Genomic DNA, 20,789 nt, shown 5'->3' on the forward strand with positions numbered 1-20,789 from the left:
AACCTACAAATTTCATATATGAAGGAACAGCCACCTGGACCTAACCAACAGGTAACACCTAGGAGAAGGGCCTGCCTAGGGATCCCACCCATCACAGACTTTGCCCTGCTCTGGGTTGCCAGGCAGCACCTGCATCTACTCACTGCTCACTTCTGCTGGTAAAGAAATCATCACCTCTGCAATGACTCCCTCAAACCACCAGGCATGGTTCAGTCTTCCTTTTGAAAACAGGCACAGAGGAATACCTCGGGATTTGAAGAAAAACTGCCTAGAGCTGTTGTCTCCTAGGTGAATGCTTTGATCCCCAGGGAAGAAATTAAGTTGAGTAATAGCACTTTCCACTGTGCAGGAGTATTGTAACTGGTATTATTTTTTTTTTTTATGTCAACTCAAGTTTTGCCCTAGTCTTCACACTTTAATCTCTAAGGCAATGCTTTTATTGAGTGAAAAAAAAACCCAAAACTATGTCACAAAATTTGGGGGTCAGGACTGGCATTTGTCAGGCCATCACTTGAAATACAAAGGAAAAATATTATTCTTGTAACCTAAAGAAACCTGCTTCTGTAATTTCTGCAGTGACTATTTCTTATAAAAGAAGAGTCCCTGGAACCAGACTAACATTCATAACTTCCATATTTCCAGCTGAGTACTGTAATAACTGTGCTTGTTTTCTCCTCATAAGCCATGAATTCTTACCTGTCCTTTTCTCCAATTAGCTCCTAGCTAAAAACTGGAAGCTAAAAACTGTCAGAAGCACAGAGCTTTTAAAAAGGGTTAAACCAAACATGAGCAAAAACAAAATAAAATCAAATCAAAACATTGTATATTTATTTAAGTAAGATTTGACAGTAATAACATTGACTATGCTGCAAGGAACTGCTGAATGTTTCTCTGAAGGAATATTTTCCTTGTATTGCCAACATTACATTACCAAAATACTGACAAAGGACTAAAAAGGACCTCAACAAGACACTATTCTCTTGGGGACAAGAGTGGTAAAGCACCTTATGACATTTCTTAAGATGCTTTACCACTCTTCACTTCTTGCAACTGGAAGTAAATGAGGTCAATCATAACACAGACCTACTGATCTGATGACAGGACAGTTGTAGTTGCCTCTCTTTACGTGCTATGTTGACTCACCACACCTAATAGTTTGTTTTTCTGATCTCCCTGGGGGAATGGTTATTGGAATTTCTCTTTGTAAACGAGGAGTTACTGCACCTGTAAAGAAAGTAACAGCATTGAAAGAAAGTTGAAGACTCAGTTGTCAATTGTTTATATTATTTGCACGTATCAAACTCAAACTGTGATAATTTATACTGGAGAGAGTTATTTGACAGTTTTAATACAACTATACTCAGGAAAAAAACCCTATGCCTCTTGCCAGCCTTTGGTAAAGTTTAAGCGCATGGCATACATTCGTTTGTGAGGAATACTGGAGTTAGAATTCTGAAAATAATAAAGAAGGTCAGTGTAAGCTGTTAGACACACACAGTTTTAGAGATAAAGAGACCACAAACATGTCCAAAATAAGCAGAAGTTATTTATCCAATTATTTTGGATCCTCTGGGCATCAATTTTTGTGTTTGTATTGTGACTCCTACAGTCACCTAAATCCCCAAACAATGACAAGCTGCACCAAGTTCAAGAGCTGGATCATCACACTGTGAGGCCTGAACTGATGACAGCCCGTCTTTCATCATACATCAAAAAATGCTCCTTGTTTTGTTCCCCTGACCAAATAGAAAGCTGATTTGCCCAAGTTCTGAAAAGCCTTGCTCACATGGCTTTTTTGGAGAGAAGTTTTCAGGCACATTCCAAGTTAATAATTGAATTTGAAGTTAGTGAATCCTGCAACTGCTAAGAAAACAAGAATAATCAATTCTCAAGGTGGCATAACTGGATGAAATGAAGTGACTTTTGATAGGCAAACTTATCATTCCACCTCTCTGTCAACCTAAGACCCTATGTTTTCTGGGAGAGACTCTTTGGTCTCCTTATTGTAATCCAATCTAGCAAGTTTCCTCTTCAAAATAACATTTTTAGGGAAAAAACATAATACCAAGCATTCAATAGTAGCCAAAAAAAAAAAAAAAAAGGAGTGTTCTTATTATATACTTCAACACAATTTTAGAAACTTTACACTCATTAATCCACATAAGAAATTTGACCTTGCAGTCCTTTCAATTTTAGGAAAGAAAATAAATTCTGGAATTTTCCTAGCATTATTTCAGATTTATTGTTAAGTCATTATTTCAGATTACTTATAGGCACACTTTGGATGATGTCTTTGTATCTGCCCATTCTATATGAATTCTGACTCAAGCATGAGCTTGCTGAGCTTTTCTCAAAGTCAGCTGTGGAGGAGAAGGGAACAAGTAATATAATTAGGAAGAGTACAAAGTAGTTCAACTTTATTCTGTTTAGTCTTCTAAAAAAGAGCTCTGCATATAAAAATGAATTAGGGTCACTGCTTCTGGGACAACTAAAAAAAAACTATTTTAATCAAAGCAAGGAATCTTTCTTGACTTTACTGAATACTTTCTGAACAGATGGGGTGCATGAGACATGAAGAACGGTCTGGGAGGAAGCAGACTCTGGTGGCTTCTCAGAGGGTACAATCCACCAATGCTTGCTTCAGGATTTCAACACCCATAAATTTAGGAATACACTAAAATGTCTGCATCCTGGGGAAAAAAAAAAAAAAGAACAATCAACTCTTTCATGGTGAAAACAAGTTAACAAAACAAAGTTCTTCTGTTCAGATGGGAGTAAATGGATGAGGCAGTCAGGTAGAAATCAGTAGCTTAAACTTCAGCATTGGTCATAACCATCTTCTTCCCCAAGCACATTTACAAGGCCACAGGGACAGGCTGGCATAGGTTTGAACTCTGGCACAAAATCAGTCAAGGTGTTGACTGGGTGTGAAACATGTTTTACACTTTTCTCATGCAAGAAGTCATTCAGTCTCTTGCCAATGACACCTGGTTTTGATGTATGTGGTTTAAATTTTTTTTCCCATCTGTATTTTTGCCTAAATGAACATGTATCCACTGTCTTTGGCTCATTTCCTGCTCCTGCTCCCAGAAATTCCTCCACTTTATTTTGGACCCTGAATACAAGTTCTTTGAACTTGCTTGAGGCTGGAACTTTAGACAGTATTATTTATTCATTTGCTGAAGGAGAAAAAAACCCTTCATTTTTGCAATACTAAAATACCTCAGCTAAGTGTTGGTTGGAATTCTGTTCTGCCTTCCTGTTAATTATTGCTATGGCTTCTTGCCAGCCACCATTTTGAAAAGTCAAATATCAGCTTCCAGATGAACAGCAATGTGAAAGACAACAAAGAATCATTCTAAATAAAATATATGGCAGCATGAAAGGAAAGCAAACATTTTCTTGCTGAGACAGCTGTCTAAAAGTCCTGGCTAAGCAGCTCTCCTACGAAGACAAGGTAGGGTTTTGTCAAAACAGGAGTTTGTCCACATCTCAAAACCAGCACACTTTTCATTATGTCACCAAGGTTCTCTTGGTGGATAACAGCAGTGTTACCTTGCATTGCATGTAGGTCTCTGAGAGCAGGACAGAAGGATGTGACTGGGAAAGAACCAGAAGTGGAGGATATATCAAGGCTGAAAACTCAGTGTTATAAAATCATAGAATAATTCAGGTTGGAAAAGACCTCAGGAGGTCATCTACTCCAACCTCCTACTGCAAGCAGAGTCAATAACTAATTCAGATCACACTTATCACAGATTTGTCCTGTCAACTATTGAATATTTTCAAGGATAGAAACTCCAAAACCTCTCTGTGCCAGCGTTTTACTGTCTTCATGAAGAAACAGCTCTTCCTTACCTCAGGTCTGAATCTGTCCTCTTCTAGTTTATTACCATAGTCTCTCATAACCAGAGTCTCTTGCTGTCCTGCTGTGCAACTCTGTAAAGAGACTTGGCTCCACCTTCTCAGCAATATAGGAGAAGGCTGGTCATAGGTCCCCCAGGTATTCTCCAAGCTGAACATCCTCATCATCTCCTCAAGTGTTCCACCCTGACCAACTCCAGCTCCAGTTTATCAATATCCTTTTGGTAAGGCAGAAGCAAAACTGGACAATCTTCCATACATGGTTTAATGAGTGCTGCCCAAGATGTTGTTATGCCTTCCTTAGTGAATAAAGTTTAGTTTACTGTGGGCAATGCACAGAGCAGGGTAAGATGGTTACAGTTACCAAGAGTTTCCAGGTTGAGATGCTCACCCCAACAGGTGTGAAAAAGATGGGGAACTATCCACTGATACAGCAGGAATCTGTATTCTAAGAGTTTCCATGTTTTGGAAACTGGGCATGGTGACAGATTTCCAGTTTGGCTGTGAGACATACAGAACAGAGCATGTGGTACTCCAAATCAGGCATCAAAAATCAGCTTTTTTATTCTCAATAGGGCTGGCACTGAGTCCGGTTTCCAGATGGTTTTCTGTTGCATGTTTCTCTTGCTTAGAGGAACACAGCAAAAGCAGAAGGGGAAGCCCTTCCCCACAAAGAAGGAAGGAATCAGAGAAACAGAAGTAAAAACATGAAGAATGAGTCAATAATTAGTAAGTTACATCACTTTCTGTGTCACTTTTCTCCACTAAGGAACCAGCCATGGAAGCTCTCTCTTTTATGCCAAACAATTCAGTGTTTGATTGTGCTGTCTGTAGTAGCTTTGGCTGGCATTTTGCAGTCTTATTTGCACAGTTAGATGCAAAGCAAACCATTAAGATGCTTGTTTTTTATTAATAAATGTGATGTTTGAAAGGACAGATGCTCTTGTTTACCATCCCCTCATATCAGTCAGTTTTCATATCATGCTCTGCGTTATACAAAGTCTGACTTCTTTGTTCTTTATCTGCTTTTGATATTTAATTATTCAAACTGCTAGATGACTGCATTAGGGTCTGGTTTAGTTGTTTCCATATTTGGAAATTTTCCTTACAGCTCACTGGTTGCACATCCATATATTAACCTAATTAAAAGCCAATGGGAAATTTCAGTTTAAGCATTTGAACCCTGGAGTAGCTGTGGCTTCTAAAAGATGCCTAGAATAGCTGCAGGGCACGTACGTAATACAGTGGGGACATGACAAATTTGACCTAAAGGACTGCTAATTGCACTCACCTTCAACTAAGGGTAAGTGCTCCATTTATGTGTGGTATTAGAGCCCACTTAATACCTAGCAAAAGACAACTCAAATACAATAGAAGATAATGTAAAATCAATAAACTGAAGCACACTATACAATCAAATGTCATTTGAAATCCAAGTTGTAGCACTACACACCATTGTACTGCACAGCTCCAGTACATATGAGCACTCAACTGCATGTCTGGTTTTCACAGCTGCATCCTTAAAAACAAACTCTTAAGCACTTTGTACAACTGGGGCCATAAATACTTATTTAATCTTGTTTTCTAGTTTTGTCTTTCAAAATAGCAGTTGGAGGCTTAAGAGAGACTACCAGGACACAAAAAGTCCAAATGGTCAACTTTCTGTTCTTAAATCTGCAGAGTACTGAGCACTGCTGATGTCTACAGTTCTCTACCTCTGCTGCGGAGACATAAAAGCTATTTAGCAACTTAAAGGATCGAGCCCTATTAAAATTAAAGAAATGTGAAAGACTTCATCAGAAATGTTTATTTAATTGGGAAAATTTTCTTTTCTAATAGTAAGGCTTTTCCCTGCCATCCAACCTGCAACAGACTGGGTTGTTCTTGTAGGGCTATTTTGCTGCTGTGGTTTTGAATCCAGGCCCTCTGAGGAGACCAACAGAGCAAAGATACAGCCAGTTATAAAAAACATGGCTCCCAGAATACTATGCTGCCTAAGGGCAACCATAGGAACCTGAGCCTGGGGCTTTTGGCTGCTGTTGAGAAACAGTAGCTGGGATATAGAGGAATTGGGGCAGGATGCACAACAGCCTCTAACTCTACTACTCTTTCAGCCTTTGCCTCTTGACCTTCAACCCATCCTTATAATTTCCTCACTCTTTACCAACTTTTCTCTTTACCTTCCATCTTACTGATGCAGAATTCAAGGTAATAAATAAGCATTGCAATCTTACAACTTTTTTGTGTCAACTACAACTTACTTGGCTTGAAGCAGAAATGCAGGCATCTACGGACTGTGGCAGGCAAAATGGCAAACTACGTTTGCACAGACATAAGCAGCATGTGGAAAGAGGGGCACCTGTGTCCCTAATCCTGCAGAAGCTAAGGAACAAGTGTAGCATTGTTGCCAGCTGCACTGTAAAAAGGCAGCATTAGTATCCATGAAATACAAGGGTCAGCAAGCAGCATTTTGAAGGGTAATGCAATTTTAATCCCTGGTCTGAGATTTGCCAAAGGCAGAGAGAAGGCACTTCAGGATCATCACCGTCTGGAGTACAGCCACACAGACGCCAGTGTGTCAGTAAAACACCTTTTTTCACATGCCCTAGCAGAAGGCAGACACAAGCAGAGCCACAGAGACACAGCAGAGCTCCAACCAGCTTTATCTCCTGGCCTGAGATCAGAAAGAGCCACAGACTCAAATGGGGCTGGGGACAAAGCGTAGCTAAAATAATTTAATCTTTCCCATTATTTTGTAGAGCCTATTGTGCCTGTTTGTCACATAGAAAGGGAGAGAGGAAAGAAATATTCCCCAAACATAAGTATACAATCTTCTGTGGCTTGCAGTCACAAATCAGCAAATTCAGAGACAGACCTGTGTCTGAGCAAGGCCACAGCTTATTTCCGTGCAGGTTATCATACTGCACACAGGATTTTTAAAGCACAATTATAGCCTCTGACAGCCTACCTAAAGGAGTGGAGTGGTCACCATGGTAACACCTGCATCACATGGCACTGAACACCTGATACCAATCAATCTTGAAAACATCTTTTTAAAGAAACAGCCTCCTGGAAAACTGCAGATGGAGATTTCTTTCTGAAACTAAGAAGATGCTCTCTGATAACAAAAATGAAAGTTTTACCTTACCATCTTTTCATCTGACTCTCCCTTCATACAATCCTATTCTGTATAAGTGTACAAAAGTGATAAAAAATAAAAAAGGCAGTGGTGCTGTGTTGAGAAGGGTGACAAACATTGTAGTACAGCTGGCATGTAAATTATACTTTGCATTTTTTCCCCCAGAGCATGAACTGTGGCTTCTGAGAATATGTCCATGCTCTGGTTGCTAAAACAAAATAGAAATGTGCCTACTGTAGTACCCCCGTCACCTTCCCAGGACTACAGATTTCCCTTAAATGTTAAAATACCCCAGACATGTCATCAGCTTCTTTCTCCCTTTTTGCTTTCCAAATCTGCAATTTAATTTCATTGATTAGAGTTGTATTCCTTCATGGGGGTACAAGAAGAAAAATATATATAAGGAAGTGATATTTGCACTCAGCTTGGCACTGTGGGTTTCTGAAGTACATTCTGCCACCAGCCCTCCTGACACATCCAGCAGCCAAAGAGCAGACGTAGTTGCTAAAGTCTCTGTGGTTTTTTGGTGGGTTGTTTTTTTTTTCAGCTCAGTTCCAGCCCAACAGCCTTTGGGTTCTCTGTGCTGTGACTGCTCTTCTGCCTCTTTCAACAGTCTGCTGCCTCCTCTTATCCCAGTAAGGACAAATAATCCCAGAAAATACCTCATGCAAAAAGTTCAACAGCCTCAGCAGTATTTCCAACACAGTCTTGTTATTTCCTATTTAGTTCTATCTCAAGTTACTGCTACTTTTATTAATTGAAAGTCTGCTTCTTAATTTTCCTTTGAAAAAGGCTTTCTTTTCAGATGGCTTCTATCTTTGTTGTCTTCCATTTGCTCTACATTCCCTTTTCCAAGTAATTCAGAGCTATAATCATCTGTTTTGACAGTGCCTCCCCTTTACTGAGTAAGATTTCAGAACAGGAGAGCCACTGAATCTGCAAATGCCATTGACTGACAAAAGCTGGATATCCAGCCACCACAGAACTGATAACAAATCTGCACAGAAACTCTTACGGCATCCTGGAGATGTGTGGAAAAACCGCGTGAGTCCAAGGAGGTAACGAGACATGCTTTCATAAGCTCACTGAAGTCAGTAGAACAGGCCCCCCTCTGCCATGCCCTCCTCACTGCTGAGCAACCACAACAGATTATGTGCACAGGAACTGCTGCCATGGATGGTTTGAGTTCATGTCTACACTGAATACAAAAGCTGATTAGGAAAATGCTTCCGAAACTTATTTCCAGAATTCTGGTTATATCCAGAACTAACTGCTTAAGTCATCAGATGGCCACTTAAAAAATTGATGTGACTATTGCTGTTCAAGAAGAGTGCTATCAGGATTTTTCTGAAGAAGAAAGTGCAGTAACTGGGTGGTTATTATATATATATATATATATATATATATATATATATATATATGTATATATATTATACACACATCACTTTGCATGTATCAAACTGAAATGTCAAATTGTACTTGTTTAGCTCAGCAAGTAATTGATGATATGTAATATTTGTGGCAGTTGTTGTCCGCCCTCAATATGTTACGCAAATAATTCCCAGCAGCTGTACCAGGTATTTATACTGTCTGTGATGTTCTACAAGTCAGCATTAGCTGTCACGCAGTCTTGTTATATATGAGGAAGTCCAGCTTTAAATCTGCTTTCACAGTGTGGAAGTTGCATTTATTCAGCTGTGGTTCTGATGTGTGTCTCACAGTAAATGGCATTATTGCTCAACAGGGCAACAGACTCCAATGATAGAAATATAAAGCTCCAAAATCAAAATGAAGACAGCTATAACAGTGTATTGGGTTTTAATCTGTGGCAGGGTCCAATTATGATTTTCAATCTGCACATAATCAATGACAGAAGAGATCCATTGATTTTGGCTGGGATCAGAAACCATACTTCAACTATGTCCACTATATTTGCAAAGGTAAGTGGCAAGGGAATATCAGGCAACTGCAGGAGAGTAGTTGCAGGATTTGAGAAAGCTCTTGTGGCTTCCTGTGCTTTATCAGCCTGTAAAACAGTACTCAAAACCTGCCCTTCCCAAATTCTTGGTTTAAAGACAACAACATAATCCATGCAGTGAAACACACAAATGCAGTCTACCCTCACTCTGAAAGAGCATTGTTGTCAATAACGAATTAACTACGCTCTTCAGACTGGAAGCTGAACCTTATACTTGCCACCACAAAATGATGATTAATTTGTTTCCCATGCCCATTTATAAATGAAGAGTCAGCACAAAAAAAATAGCAGTGAGGGTCAAAACTGCCATGAATATTTTCATTACCTTCTCTATCAGGTCTACATATGCTTTTGCTGACAGGAAGATCATAAATCTTTCACCTCTATTCAGCCAACTCATCAGTGCTGTAGGAGCTGTTAGTACTGCAAGTTTTGAAATAAATGCTAAACTGATGCTTTCTGATAAGGCTGCTACTGTCCTTATGTGTATGAACTTCAAATACCAAATTCTAGATAGTGGACATGGCATCTGCCTTTTAGGCTGGTGTTCATCTTTAGTGTTCCCTTACGAATACAATCTTTGTGTAGGCACATCTACACTGGGAGTCTTTTTTATGCCTTGATGCTGTGCAGTAGCAATAACTAATAAATAGCTTGCTAAAGAGTTATTTATACAAGTACAAACACAAAGCCACTAGATTTAATAATATATTTTCCTTTTGCACTTGTGTAAGGTAGTAGTGAAATAACTACAACTTGATAAAAATTTGGTCCATAAAGAGAAAACAGATCAGAACAGCAGACCTTTCCAGCAAAACATGTCAGACAGTCTGCCTTTCAAGTTTCCCTTTCAGATTCAGACTTCCATTCCTTGCACCTATGGTAAAGGTTTTTATCCCTAATCCAGTTATAATTTCTGAGTTTCAGTACTATCATTCAGACACATCTGATGTCTTTTTTTCTCCTTCTTTCAGTGTCTCAAAAAGCAAAAGGCAAAGATAAAGCCTGGATTCACTGACAGGGTTTTTCTTCACACTGTGATTAATGAGGTTAATGTGCTTTACTGAATTTTCACTCGCAAACATCAAAAACCAACATTCCTCTGAACCAGTGTGGAAGAAAGGCAAAAATTCACCTCCTTGCTGCTGGCAGCATGGCCTGAAATTGCTTAAAAAAACATTTGGAGACAGACGGTCTATGCTACTCCTTGTATTTCCCTATGAAATCCTTTAGACATGAACCATTGACCAAGGCAGGGACTAAGATTGGACTCAGCTGCACCAACACTCCAATAGGAATTTAGAAAGCAAGGGGAACCCCATGACTCATTGGGATCATCTCCCTTACCTTTTAGATCTTTATCATTTTTCATCCTTGTTCTCCACGTCAGTCATCTAAAATTTGGTTCTAATCCAAGTTTGCTCTGTATGTTCTGTCTGTGTAGCCAGTCATAAAATTAACCTTGCCACTGAATGTTGTCAAGATGCACCTTCCCAAATCCAGATTAAACCTGTTGCTGCTATTACTTTTGGCAGTGACTCCTTAAGTGACCTAAACCATTCATCTGTGACAGTCTCCTAAGAGAGAATTCATGGTAACTGTTGCCTCATTCTGCCTTCAGCTGAATTTCCATCTGTGTTAGGGGCAGCCTCCTAAGTGCTGATCTCTACTAAGAGGCATTTTATGCCAGTTGTTGAGAGGCACAAGATTGCTGGCTGAACTCAGCTCCACTGCAAGGAGGGGACCAAACTTCAGCCTATACACAAACCATTCTCCTTCATGCTTCCTGTTTCCATTACTGCAATTACAGCATCTTACAGACTGTAAGAGGCAAACTTGCTCTTTCTTCTGAAATACACAAATATGGTACCAATTTAGACTGTGCACTGTGTGATTGTATTGATCTGGAGCACTGTTTCCTCACTTCAGCGTGGTGCCCAGTCTCTGGAGGCTTTGAAGTAAAAAAAAGTGTCTAAGTTGAAGAAATAAAGATGGGATGTTAAGGTGAATTGAATACTTTATCCAACTCACACTTATGTAAGTGGGAACATTTCCAGGATCTCAAATGCAGGACAGGGGTCAAAGAGGGGGATTTTGTACAGGTTTGGACTAGCAGCAAGTAATTCTGCCTTCTGTGAAGCATCTTTGAAACCTGAGAGGATGCACAATGACTTAATCCTCCTCACATAGCCTCTGCTAAACATGAAGGATATTGGCAGGCATGATTTCCACATTGTAAACCCATATTTGAAGAGTTTATCTTTCAAAAAATGGATGGAGCTTATCAATTTGCAACTTTTTGCCATTCCCATACACAGAGGGGCTCTACATCTGAACAGATACTGGAGGTCAATTCAATTTCTGAACCCATCATTACAACTATTAAGCTAAACAACTTATGCCATAAGCATCATCTGCAGTAACATATGTAAAAAAATGACATTTCATCAGTTCTTTTATCAATGTTAAAAAATGTCTATAGCTGCTTGGTAGGTTATCTTATGCTTAAGCCAAATTCGCTTACAGTTGCAGTTCTTTCTTCTACCAGAAACTTGCATAAGTAAATCCTCCTACTTTCAGAAGAAATTTTACCGATGCAGGGAAAAAAAACCAAAACTTTCCATACACATTGTTATTAATATTTATTGATAAGTATTTAAAACTTTAAATCTGTTCTAAACATTCAGGAATGAGCAATAAATGAAGATTGTTTTCAGCAGCAGATTTTTTTTTTTAAAAACAGAACTGTCTGTATTAATGAGGCTTAATTAAGCAACATTTCCTTAACAGTCCTGGCTGTAAGTACATATTGAATTACTTACTCATTTGCAGAACTGCTCAGTATCTGCACTTCTCATGTGGCATCTCTAAGAATTCAAGTTAAATGATAGAGTGTAAAAATGATCTGCTATAATTAGGCTTTAAGTATTAATTACACAAGTTCAGATGTTTTGTTAACATACATTTTCTTCAGATCTTCAAATACAATGAGTAACTGTTCTCCTCAACAGAGCAGAGTTCCTGTTTCTTCCAGAGCTGTAAATGCTTCCTGTTTCATTATTTTCTTCTGGGACATCTCAGTGTAAACCGTTGGTATAATCAATAGATAGGTTACCTGAGGGGTGTTCACTGCACATGCACCACTTCTCACCTCACACTATTTATGTGTGTGCTGAGAGGCACAAGAGCAATGCTTTTGCCTTCAAAACTGCTCAGCCTGCAATGCACTGGCAACATCTCTACATACCTGAAGTGGACAAGAAGACAATGGCAACAGCTGTGGTTAGGACAAGGAGAGAATCCCACCGGCTTGCAGAAGGTGATGATGAGACAACAGTAACATCCAAAAAAGAGGTGAAATATGGCAGCAATGAGGTTTGGCTTTGGGAAGATTGTGCTATCATTCCAGATGTTCTGTCACTTGGCCAGGATGTCTGTCAGAAACCAACACTCTGCAAATTCATTCACCTCCACAGATTTATGGTTTGCTTCCTGTTACACATAATCTTAGTATTTCAAATATTCACAGAATTAAGAGGCAACAAATAACAATTGTTTCCAAGACAGAACCCACTTGATGTCAGGAAGGTGGATTTGGGGAGCAATTTCTGGATGTCTGTGGCAAATCTACCCTGGATTTGAAAACTGCATTCCATCTAAAGAGTTGAGTAGGAGGTTCAGGAGGTAATCAACAATGTTGAGGAGGTGATAAAAAAGCTGAAGGAAGCAAAATCTATCAAAAGTTATTAAACAGAAAAATATTATGTCTTACACAAGTAACCCATGAGCTGCTGAGCACAGGACATATATACAGAGACTATAAAACAGGAAGCACCTTCATGTGTTCATAGTGCTTTCCCTTACTTTTGACCTCTTTCAGCAACAAGATACTACACAGTAGATACCCATTTGATAAGAACCAGCTCAACTGTTCACAACTGCTCTGGAGAAAAGCATAGAAACAAAAACTCCCCAAAAGAAATCCCCATTATGTCAGTTCTAAGCAAAAGAAAAAATTGCTTTCCATACCAAAAAGAAGTCCAAGTCATTTACTCAACACCAATTGCAGAAAACCCATTCCTTTATGTGACAAGGCAGAACATCAAGTTTCTAACAATGAGACGACTACAAAAAATATTTTCAGTTTTGATTTCAACCTCCAGAGCTGGTGTGTAAGATAGTGTGTAAGGAGGTTTCCAACTAGCCCCACAATAATCTCCTGCAAAGGGGAAGGACTATTCTCTCCTCTGGCAAGAAGTCTACTGTGTCTGCTGATTTTCAAGAGGTAGGAAGCAGAATTTGAAAGTGGAATATTACAAGGGTATTTTGTGCTAATAAGACATCAGCCTTCTGATGAAAATGGGAAAGGATCTTATTAACTGTTCATTCAGTTTAGTTTTGTTTTTTTTTTTTTTACTTCAAAGAAGCATTAGACAATGAAAAAGCACTCTAAAGACTGAAAGAGCTCAATCAGAAAAGAATCTAAGATTATCAATTTTATTTTCCTATTGAAATTGTGTTACCCCTTCACTTGGGCTAAACTCTGCCTGAATGGTAAAATGGAAAGTTTCACAGTGCACAAAGAGATGAAGAATACAGTTTTTTTCTGTACTGATAATCCCGAAAACCCAGCAACTCTGGCTGGTGGCTGCAGAGGCAGCCCTGCAGTGCTGCCCTTCGGAAAGGGCACCAAAACCAGTAACCAAACCTTGTAACAGTACCCTTAAAAGCAAGGTGATGACGAGGAAATTTAAAAGTCAAATGTCCCAAAGAATCAACACCTGCTTTCCTGTCTACAGAGACACCTCCAGTGACATGTCTGACATTGGGCAGTCAAGAGCAGGAGATGACAATTTATGTGATTGCTCTACTGTTAATAAAGCCATCAGCATAGATGTGAGAGCTGAAGTTAGCAGTTCCAAAACTAAATCCCTCTTTAAAACCTATGATGAGAAGGAAAGGGGACCAGGAGCCCAGATTAACCCCAGCTGCAGGATGTGGTCACTTGCCAATGTTTAAGTAAAGCAATCTGCTCTCATGGGGGTTCTCTGAGGGCTGAATGGCATTTGGAGGTGAGAGGAAGGCAGTCCCAGGGAAGACAATGAATCATATCTGATCCCTAAAGAGATGCAGAGGGACAGCAGAAGTGGAAAAGGGGTTTCTTCAGTCTTTATTCTTGCATTGTGCAGACCAGACACAGCTGCAGCCCAAAGCCAGTGTTTCCTAACACTTCCTGGAACAACAGCATCTCTGCAAAGAGCAGGAGAAGAAAAGCAGGTATCATTAAACCCTAACCTCTGCATATGCAATTATGGCTTCATTCAATGAACAGGATTTTTACAAGTGCTTTGCAATCCTCCCTGCAAGATTCCTTGCTGCTATCAGTAGGGGAATGCAATTTTACATGTCATGAAAACATGGTATTTATACCTGCATGTAGCAAATAACAAGAGTAAGATACTGATATCAGATAACTGATATTAATGGCAGAACAATTAGCCTGAAGCCTGGATGAAAAGCCTCATTCAAATTGTCCTCAAACACTGCTTCCCTCTCTATTTTCATGTCCCATTGTCACTGCACCTTCTCCTGCCCTGCCCCCGCACAGTGTCCTCCTGCATGATAACACCCGTGTCTGTCAGCACAAGGGTATCTATCAGACAGGCTCTGTAACTGCATTTATTAATGTTTTTTTTTGACCTCACAGGCTGTGACTGACCAGGAGATATTCCACTTCTGGTGTCACAGAGATCAAAGCTGAAATAAAACAATGGAAGGAAGCCTTGGCACGCGGGGTATCACATGAATGAGAACTCAAGGTCACCTGCACACTCAGGTGAGTGACAGCAAACCTCAGGCAATGTGGTGCTGTTCTTGCTCCTCTCTTTGCTGTGTATGTACACCACTGAAATGGTGGGAGACTACCTGTGAAGCTTTTAGCAGCCTGTAAGAGCACATAATTCTGATATTAATTCACCAGGTGTTTTTCCTAGTCCATCTGTCAGGTATGCACAGCAACAACATTCCCTCTGTTCATTCCAGGAGTGAATTCTTCCCTTCACCTATACTAAGGAAAAGGATGAATGCATTTATGCTTATTCTGAGCACAGTTCACATGTCAGTGCTCTACATAAGCATATGGTCAGGCCACACATCAATTAACCATATAGTTTTACAGTGACAAGCAGGCAGATCTATAGATTTTTTATTTGCCCTTGGTATGGAGGGCATCTCCTAAAAAAAAGCAGAACCAGGGTACCGCTGTGCTGCAGAGATCCATCTGAGATGCTACTGTAGCCAGGCAAGATTTCTAACAGATATTCTGTTACAAACAGAATATATATATCAGAAGCCAAATTCACCGTCATTTACCTTCAACTTCCACAAAGCAGAGCGGTACCAACACAAAACTCTATCCTTTAAGTCCTGGGTGGTCCATTCCTCAGGTCTTGATGAGTTGTGGGTCTAAGCTGGCTAAAAATACCCTGTGAGGCAGGAAACTGTTCTTCCAAGAGCTGTTAAACAGTTCTAAGGATGCACTGTTTCCACACAAATGCATAAAACCCCCTTGAAACACAAATAGGGCAGGATACATCTCACAGAAAGGAAGAGACACATGGCATAGGGCTTTAAGATTCCCTGTATTCAGCCAAGTTCCTTTCAGAGTTTTATTCAATATCATAAAAATATTCGTGCATAGCAATTCAAGCATGTCCATTCCCACTGAAGGATGTCCAGGTTCTACAGTCAAATTATCATACAGTGCTCTGAGTTTTTTCTCTTTGTCCTTAGTAATGTTTTGCTTCTCCAAAGAATCCTCAGGGCAGCAAGAAGGAGAGGAGAGACCAGGTATTTAGCAGAACTATCATGTCTGTTAGTAGCACAAAAGCTACTCTGCCCAAAATACTTTCAGTCAGGGGTTTGTGCCTAACCCTCTTCCTACCACATGCTCTTAGGATCTACCAGTTAACCAGTCCTACAGTATCTTCTCAGTTTTCATGGTCACTGAGTTTCACTTGTCTCTTTAGAGATATGTACTTTGATCACATCTGGGAACTGATTGTCAAAATACTCAATATCTATATGAAAATTGTATCTATGTGAAGAAAAAGGAAACAACTTCTACAAATAAACTACTCTCCTGAAATTTTGATTTTTCAGCCACAGAAACAAAGGCTGAAAAACAGGCATCAGATATCGCAAACTGACACAAATAAAATAACTTAGTCAAAAGAGAGTGAGCTGCAGGTACACATTAAGTCTTTTACTAGTGCAAGTGGCAATTTTATCTGAAACTGTAAACGACTATAAAAAGAAAATTCAAACTCAGAACTTACTAATAGCCTTTCTGAGATTTCATGCAAGAAGGAAATTTGCTGAACCTACATATCCAGGAAAGCTGTATTTAGTAGAGGGTGGTTACAGATTGCTTACAAAGTGACCCAAAATAGTTGAATGGACCTGGAGTCAGGGGCTGTAGGGAAAAACAAACTGAGTGAAAAAACATTGTCCAGTATGTGCAGTGGCAGAACCCTTGCTTTGTGCAGCATGTCAGTACATGTTTCTGGGATCATAAACATTTCACAATGAATTTCTATTATCACATGGTAGGCACAGCTAAATCCAGGGCACATCACTCATTCGCCTCACTAGAGGACAAAAACAGTTCAGTCTTTCAAGAAGCCTGCCTGGTGACACAGTTGTCTATTCTGTGCTTTCAAGGCTTCATCTCACAACTCTGAAGGCAATATTTTCCCACTTTAGCTGGGACAAGTAGAGATTCATGAGAAAACCTGCTCCTACCTCAAAGATCTCCAAAGAAAGGATGGTCTCCAGCCACAGAAGAACACTTCCCATGCAGGATGCCCCACAACCATCCATGTCACCAAACCACACAGTGGAGGGGATCTTTCAGGTGCCACAGCCTAGACTGTGGCACAAAACAACTCTGACAGCCAGATGTGGCTCATCATCAGGCTGAAGATCAGCAGAAATTGTGGCCACAAATAGCCACAAATCCACGAAGCTGAGGTGGAGGTGTGAGGCCAAAGCCAGTGATGTTTATATCCTTGGATAAGGTAGCACTTGCTATGCTGCCTGGAGGTACTGTAAGCCCACACATCTAGGCTTTGTTGAAGCTCATTCTGGATTAACTGGATAGCTGCCCTCACCACTCAGTCCCAGGGGAAAAAACCACAATGCAGAAAAAAATCAGGGTTACATGGTAAAAACATTTCTTCAAGATCAAGTTATGAAAAATAAGAATGGCTTAAATGAATTTCTGAATTAGAAGTAATCAATTTGGTGGTGTAATAGAAAAGCTCTTTTGATCTGTTTGGCTTTTTTGTTCCTTGGTTGGTTTTTTTTTAATTTTGAACCATCCATCCCTCTAAAGCTCTGAACAATTCCTGCATTATCTCAGTAGGCACTGCTGATTCAAAGCAAGGATTAGTCACAAATCTGTGCCACCCCAGAGCCATTAAAACAGCAAGCTGGTGGACTGGGAAAGGGCATATGCATCTGATAACTAAGATGACCTTTCCTACAGATATTCGTGTTTGATTACCAATATCTTTTCTGGATATACAGTTTCAGCAGTACAGTGTAACATCCCAGTTCTTCCTGAATTGTGGAGACAAAAATAAGACAATCTTTACCACACCACAACAGTGCTGCTTATGCAGTGCAAAATAGTGCAAAATCACTGGAACAATTTTATTCTTCTGAATAATGAAGATACTTTAATAAACCCTATTAAACTCAAGCATCAGTACCAACCCCAGCATTACACTGTTGAATACAGAGCAGTTTTCCTATGGGAAATTTATGACCAAAGGAAATATTCTAGCCTTGGTATTTTTACAGCATCCATTAATTTTTAGTGGAGGATGGAGCTACCCAAGATTTAAAATGGTATTCAAAGTGTCCTCTAGCTTGAAGAAGAAAAGTAACCTGCATTGGAATACCGTGCCACAGCCCCCAAAAGATGAGACAACACCTGGGTGCAACTGCTGTTACCAAAGTACATTCATTTAGTCAGCCACTATTCTCCTCAACAGACATCCCGCCTGTTTTGGTTACGAAACAAAACCATCCTGACCTTTTATCTCACTCCTCTGCACAGTAACATTGATGCCCATTGTCAAAGTGTACAGACAAGGGTCCTCAAGCCCTTTGCATGTGCCACAGACCTTGTTCCCTGAGCTCTCACTGTTCTGTCACCTCTCTCCCCTCTCTCTGCCCCTCTCTCCCACTGGCTGCCTTTCCCAAGGCTTCCAAGTAAACATCCTGTTAACTCAACATCCAAGACAAGAAGCACAGACATTTCATGAGCTGTTTACCAGTGACTTATTACCAAGTGCAGTATGACCTGAGGGAAAAAAAAAAGAAAATAATTAACTGTTCTTTTCATTCCTCTAATTTAGAAAATGAGGGCACAATTTTCTCCAGAAAGCAGATGCCACAGAATTATTAGTGAGTGTTTCTTGGTATTTTGTTCACAGTGTAAACATTCAAATTGGAGTTGCAATAAGTGTTTGTTGCATGTTTAGCACAGTTAGGCTCTATTTTTCTGTAGAGAAGTATAATTTCAGATGTTACAGTTCACCAACGAATTCTGAACGCCATATTTGCTCAGAGTGGCATTTCTCCTAGGATCTACAACTCCAGAGCTACACTGAAACATAATTAACAATATAACACATCACTGCAGCTCCTCTGCATCTTCCACTTGCAAACAAACTGGTGCTAAACTCTGTCATATCCCAGCAGCACTGTATTCTCAGCTTCCCTTCCTCCTCACCTCAGCTTCCCTTCCTCCTCATCCTCCCCCTCTAAATTCAGAGACACAAATCTACAGAAAACGTGCCAAGATACTTTCTGAAGAGATGTAAAAAGGAGAACAGCATCATGTATATTCCTCACCCAAAATAAGCTTATGCGCCTTTTATACAGTCCATATGCTTATTTTCTTAACAATTTTTGAAACTCCCATGCTGATACCAGACACGAACAAGCCATAATATTCCTTCCACAGTTTCAGGGCTATTACCCCGCAAGGATTTCACTCCTCTGAACATTTCCAGAACATCTCCAGCCTCTCCCAAGTTCAGCAGTGGCTGTGCTGGCACTGTGCAAACACAGCTCGCAACACCACCGAGCTGTTTTTAGCTCCCATGCTGCCTGAGGCTGAGCATCTTCCCCCTCATCACATCCCATTTAGTGATGAGCCATCTATCCTCGAGCTTCTGAATGCCACATTCTCACTTAGGAGATGGAGCCTTAGAAAGACACGCTCCAACAAAAGAGCATGTCTCTATGTGTTCTGCCTTTGCCCCAAAACCAGAACGAGGCCTTACCCTGCACCTCTTTTGTTCAGTTGTATAAATAGGCTGGATCTGCTGTCTTGCTGGAGCAGCTCAGACTGGCACAGGAGGAGTGAAGCCAGATCCCCTTGCCAGCTCCTGGTAAGACATCTGAACAAATATCCCCATTTTGGGAACAGCTTAACTTCAGATGGTAATTACGTTCCACCTTTGAGGGGCTCCTGCTTTTCTAAGCCTGAAGGCTGGACTGCCTCCCCTGCCACAGCCCCAACCAAGGGATCTGCTGCCATCCCTACATCAAATGTGACTCCTGTCAGATGGCAGCTCGGGCTGTCAGCCTCACTTCTCCTCCTCCATGAAACACTGATGCTGGAAAGTCTGAACAAGGAAACTGGGATTACAGGAGACATCCTTTGCCCCGAGACAGCACTGCCGGCTGTTATCTCTGCTCTCCAGTTCTCAACCAGGAGTAGAGCAGTAACAAATGCACTCAATCCTACCCTGAAAGGCAGCCATACAGAAAGGCCTGGGCTGGAAATCCCAGATTTTTGATGGCTATAATCAAATGGAACAGCACTGGGAGGAGAGGTGAGAGTGCGGGTGGGGAGGTACTGAGCCATTCAAATTAAAATTGACCTTTTTTTAATTTGCTTTGATTCACCTCTAACCTTACATGCTTCTTCCTACATTCTGAAAAGGTACAGAAATGAGGCCAAGATACAGATTAAAAAAAAAAATTACCATTCCCTCTCAAAATACATGCCTAGAAAAAATGCATAGTTAATATTTATAGTAAGGATTAATCAAGACATTGAGCCATTAAAAGCTTCATTAAAAAAAAAGGGTGCATCTCTAAATCTCATCTTTCAGTTCTTCCAGAGTGTTTATTTAATTTTAAGCAACAGAACTTCAGGTTCTAGGTTTTACAAAAATTTAAAGAGCAAGCAACTTTTAAAATCATTAAGGTGTGAAGTTTTAATTGAGTTTTTTAGTTGTCAGAATCATGAGGTGGATATAACTCCATGTGGATGTGCAAAATTGATCAGCTGGATAAATTTGTTCAGCTTTTTTCTATGTTCTGTAGACCACCAACTGCTACTAAAGAGGCCTCCAGCTTTCTTCGTTCTCCCTTTATACGACAAAATTTAACTCTCTACAACGGCTGGATTGTTAACCAGTCACTTAATTAACACAATAAATATACAGCTGAATGTGTCATTACATCCCTTCAAGATAACTAAGTTTCTGTAACAACATTCAATTTCCATGCTAAGATGTGTGAATTATTATAGTTGACTCAACCCAAGAAACTGCATCTCCTTAAATGGGATTATAGCAAGTAGGTTTCCATTTAGAATTCTTTTAATAGTCAGTAAAGCTAAATGAATCAGTGTAATAATATTAACACCATAATAATATTTTTTTTTTTTTAGCTTAAGAACTTGCTAGAACAGAACACACTGAGTCTCTTCGGAAATCTGTT

General features: G+C 40.0%; 1 protein-coding gene across 7 annotated transcripts in view; it reads right to left on the reverse strand.

Annotated features, from left to right (window-relative positions):
* The window catches only part of PKIB (cAMP-dependent protein kinase inhibitor beta), a 53,076-nt gene that overhangs the window by 24,363 nt on the left and 7,924 nt on the right, over positions 1-20,789 (reverse strand). Inside the window, exons 1-2 of one of the 7 annotated variants that reach the window (XM_053973694.1) lie at positions 2,538-2,554; positions 1,144-1,224 (exon numbers count right to left, since the gene is read on the reverse strand). The exons of 4 other annotated variants lie outside the window; for them this stretch is intronic. The gene's annotated coding sequence lies outside the window, so the exon portion shown is untranslated. Of the gene's footprint in view, positions 1-1,083; positions 1,225-2,537; positions 2,555-20,789 lie in introns of those variants that run through there. 2 more of the 7 variants (XM_053973692.1, XM_053973696.1) reach the window with 2 other exon arrangements.

Source organism: Vidua macroura, chromosome 3, assembly GCF_024509145.1.
Source record: "Vidua macroura isolate BioBank_ID:100142 chromosome 3, ASM2450914v1, whole genome shotgun sequence".
NCBI classification, from domain to species: Eukaryota; Metazoa; Chordata; class Aves; order Passeriformes; family Viduidae; genus Vidua; species Vidua macroura.